Below are 4,644 nucleotides of genomic sequence, written 5' to 3' on the forward strand. Positions count from 1 at the left end.
GAATTAGTCTTTCAGTGTTCTTCCATATTGGACATCTTTATTTGTGAATGGGCTCTGTAAATTTGCCATGTAGATGCATATATTGTTGTATGGAGACACATTAAACCTTTTGACCTATATGCCGCCTTCTATTTTTGACCCTGTAGAAAGAATCATGTAAAGTTGTACAGAATTATTTTTGGATTGCTTTGAACCTATGTTGTGCGAAATGCCAACTTAAAAATTCTAGGACACAAATGTTAAAATTAGAATAAGATTTGGTTTTTGGTGGTGACTCATAATACACCATATCAAAATGTATTCGTTGTATCAAAAGCCTGCCCTCTGCACAAAGCTATATGTTGAATTTATATATTTATATATATGTTTCTTGTTTTGAGAATATCAAAAGTACCGTGTTGCCTGCATATTCAGGATGATGATATACAGAAAATGGACAAGATCCAAATGGAAGTGGGAGGCAAAGAGCCAGCTAAGATTGCTTGGGGTTCCAGCAGGAAGGCTATCCCCACAGAGGTCTAACCACTCAAGTGTGCTCTAAGTCAGGAGGTAGTATTTTCTAGATTTTTTTTTCCTTAAATATTCATCAGATTTCCTCATTTTCCTTTTGCCTGTTTTAGGATGGCTTCAAGGAGCTTCATGATTTGGAGAGTTCATTTGCTTCGTTTCCTATCATATCATTGCAAGAACTTTAGTAAGGATTATTTCTGTCTCATATTTTCATCAATATCATTAAGTGTCTTCCAGGGTGGCAGAATGTATTTTCCAGAAATTTTCAGTTTGAAATTGTTTGTAAAATTGAGTTGAATGAAAAACAAATGCTGACTTAAGAAACTTTTTTCCCCAATCCATTCTTCTTATTTTCTAATCATTACTTTTCTATGCATTTGTGTAATATAAATGCAAATTAGAAAAAAAGACAGCATTTTCTTCATTGTAATTTTTTTTCCCTTTATTGATGTAGAGGTTGTTTTGATATTGGTGAAGATGATGAGGGTTCAAGTAGTCCTACGTCAGTTTCTTTTAAGACCAAGAAAGTGGAAGGAGTGAGAGTGGAAATTCAGGGAAAACTAGCTCTTTACCTTATCATCCCATTTCTAAGCATAAAAAGTTTCTGAGTGTTTCAGTAATACTCGATAATGGTTTTTCTCCTACGGAAGTTACACGTGAAGGAGACAGGTAATTTTGATCATAATTGTAGTTGTACTTTCCCCTAATTTATTTGCTACCAAGAGGTTGTAAATAAGAATCTATGGTTAGCTAATTTTTCCTACTTAGTTCACTTAAAGAAAAATAGATATTATACTGTTCATGTATAGCTTTTTCTCAATTTATCTGAAAATTAAACTGTGACATATTCTGCAAGTTTTTTCCAAAGTTAATCGGAATTCTTAGATATATTATTTAGCTTCTTAGATAATTGTTCTGGACAATTAGAGTAAAACCTCTTAAAAAAATATTGGCTGGTTGTTCTTGAATAATGCAATTCTTAGATGCAATGATTAATAAGGAATTTGTCTTTCAGTGTTCGTCCACGTGTCACATCTTTATTTGTGAATGTGCTCTGTAAATTTGCCCATGTGAGTTGTGCAAGTCACTCTTCTTTATTATGGATGCATAATATAGTTGTACAGAGATACATTAGGCGCTTTGACCTATGCTGCCTTCAATTTTTGACCCTATTGAAAGCATGATGTAACTTCGGATGGAATTATTATTGGGTTGCTTTGAACCTATGTTGCACGAAATGCCAGCTTAAAAACTCCAGAATTGAAATATTAACATTAGAACAAGATATGGTTTTTGGTGGTTACACATGATACACCACTTCAAAATGTCTTCTTTATATCAAAAGCCTGCCTGCTGTCGTGATGTCCGCACAAAGTTATACACTGATTGGTTGTTTATTTTTTTTATTATATATATATATATATTTTCTTTCCATATACATGAGTGAAAAGGTTTGACTATGTCTACTAAATAAGTTTGGTCTCTTGAAATTATTTTGAGTGAATTCTCTACAGCCAAAAAATAAGCCGAGAGGAACTATGGTGGCTCATTGTTGTATTGTAACAGGACTGATGCAAGTAATGTCATGTATTTTTGTTGTGAATTATTTGCTTTATAAAGTCTTACTATCTAAATTAGAGGCATTATTACTTGCTTTATACTTAAATATGAATCTTGTGTTATTGTGTTACATCTGTTTATGCAGCAGAGGATACATCAGGAGCAGTGGTCCAACACAAGGGAAGCTTTAAGGTTATTTAAGCAATCTGAGCCCCAATGTATATTTGCATTAGGGGGAATTGATTTTGAAGTGATCCATTAGTGTTGTGTTGCTTCCTAAAGAAACTCAAGGTGATCTTAACATATACAATTTATACAATTATCAGTTATACTAGCTAGTACATGTTATTTTATGGTCATCAATCTGAAAAGGATAATAAAAGAAGTAAAATATATAAATGGTTAATTTTATCCTATTACCTATCAAATTGCAAGGCAGTCCATGAAAATGAGAATTGATGATTAATTTTACAGATCAGAAATTCTGGGGTTGGCAAGAGTACTCTGCTCTTGAGTTTTTCTTCTGAGCTTGAGTAGTTTAGCTTCTGAGGCTTATGAGGAGTTGGCAATTTCTTTTTAATTTTGTGGCAAGAGTATTTGGTTGAGTTTCACTTTTGGCAGTAATATTTTTATTTTGTGATACAGTATTAACTATTAAAATCATAGTGTAATATATATTAGCTAATTATAAATGCCTATTGATGAAATCTAATTTTAGCTTTATTAATGTTAATGGAGTTAAATCCTTTGAATGCTTGATAGAGCTAAGACCTACTTGCCTAGATACTGCGATTTTAGCTAGCCTTGGTTGTCTTTATTCTATAATATTAATTTTCTCTCTTTTGTCTCATTCTCCAATTAATAACTGACTCTCATGAACCAATTTCTTAAATATAAATCACTGGGATTTTCAAGGTCAATCTCACAACGACCCTAGCAATTCAGTATCCAGAAAATTCATTGTATTTCTGACTCTTTAGGTATCTCGTGAAATTTTAATGTGTAATCTCAGTTTACACAATTGTACAAATATATTGTTGATGGTAGTTTTTCTATGTAGGGTGAGAACACGTGCTTCCATCGTAAACGGCCGCTTAGAGCTTGGTAATGTCATCTTAGAGAAAATATCTGCTGTCCTTTGAGTGTGGTCTTCAGAGGAGATTGCCAGTCACCTTTGATATGGTATCCGTTAGGTAAGGAATCCAAAAATAATTCAGAATCCTATTATTTATATAGGACTCGTTTAGGAAATATCCTCTTTTTTCTTGATTCATGATCTAATAAGGATTTTCTCTTTAATGCGCTAGATTTTATTTTCTGAGCACACACTTGTATTCTATCAACTCATGACTTTCCCTTGGACTATCGTGGCCATTACATGTCTAAGTAACTTGATTGTGCTCCTGGAGTTACACTCTGCTCCTATATGTGATACTCTGCTCCATGAGCAAGAGTTACCTTTGCTTATAGGTTTACTACAGAGCATTTTACTGGTGAGTTAACCTTACTCATGAACCATTCATTTCTGGATTTTTTCCAAAGTGATAAAGATATAATTTAGGGCATAACATATATCATATTTTGACGATCACAATTTAATCTATAACTTGCTGAAATCCAAGATTGGTGCGATCAATTTTTTGGTTCCTGACATAGTATGAAATTTGTTTGGCTTTAACTTCATGTTTTTAATTTGACTGCAGCAATCTCCAGACACTGTCCTAATAAATTGGCATACGCAAAGTAACTGTTGGTAAGTTTGAATTTGATCCTAATAATGAACAAAAAATTGTATATTAATTTCTTGTATTTCTTCTATTCTGCGACTTCAATGTGCTATGTATATGATATTACAGAATGTGCAGAGTTCAAAGGGAGAGGTCATTCTTGGTATGCAAGGTGGGGTAGGACTAGTTTCATATTGTTTCTGAAGATGAAGGACTTTGTTTCTGCTGTCTTCATTGATGCTGTCCTGAATTTGATTGAGTAGTGGAGCCCCCTTGATTGCACCTTCATCCAGTTGCTTTACTGCTTGGATTTGTTTTATGGGTTCTGATTTGGCTATTTCTCAAGTATGTCATCAAGCAACTTTGCAAAATGCTATTGTGAATATTGTTTTAATTCATTATTTGCACCATCAGCGTTGATTTTCATGTAATAAAATATTTATTCTTGTTGAAGATATTAAACATTAGCAACTCTCTGTTTGGTGAAATGAAATAAATTATTCAAGCTTCCTACATTGAATGAGCAATGGCTTGAAGGCAGGTTTAAATGTTGATTTACGAAGCAAGATTTTTCTTAGAAGAATTATTTTTGCAGTAATTTTATGAGTTTTAGTAAACATTTATGTTACTTTTAATTTGTAATAAATTTGTGTAGAATATGAATATACTAGTAATATCTATAACAGAATAATTATATATGTAGTCGTGAGAAAATAATGTGATCCATTACTATATAGTGTAGAGACGTGATAGTTGCAAGGCCCTTCTATTGACTGATACTTGGTTACAGTTCAAGTTTCAATTTTCATTTGGAATGTAGAAACATAACAAGTCTTAATCTCTCTAA

At 32.7% G+C, this 4,644-nt stretch overlaps 2 long non-coding RNA genes across 4 annotated transcripts; both read left to right on the top strand.

The window, feature by feature from the left end:
- On the top strand, positions 1–3,246 carry LOC116133412. 3 transcript variants are annotated; one of them, XR_004128542.1, is made up of 6 exons: positions 1–549; positions 621–694; positions 965–1,179; positions 2,011–2,097; positions 2,216–2,361; positions 3,131–3,246. It is a non-coding gene; the product is annotated as an uncharacterized LOC116133412 (long non-coding RNA). The 3 variants fall into 3 exon arrangements; XR_004128540.1 differs by having other exon boundaries at positions 2–549; positions 2,025–2,097; XR_004128541.1 differs by having other exon boundaries at positions 2–549; positions 2,025–2,097; positions 2,219–2,361.
- Positions 3,247–3,386: 140 nt separating this feature from the next.
- On the top strand, positions 3,387–4,210 carry LOC116133413. The gene is made up of 3 exons (XR_004128543.1): positions 3,387–3,563; positions 3,774–3,823; positions 3,927–4,210. It is a non-coding gene; the product is annotated as an uncharacterized LOC116133413 (long non-coding RNA).
- Positions 4,211–4,644: the final 434 nt, after the last annotated feature.

Source organism: Pistacia vera, unplaced genomic scaffold (assembly GCF_008641045.1).
Source record: "Pistacia vera cultivar Batoury unplaced genomic scaffold, PisVer_v2 Contig27, whole genome shotgun sequence".
In the NCBI taxonomy this organism is placed as follows: domain Eukaryota; kingdom Viridiplantae; phylum Streptophyta; class Magnoliopsida; order Sapindales; family Anacardiaceae; genus Pistacia; species Pistacia vera.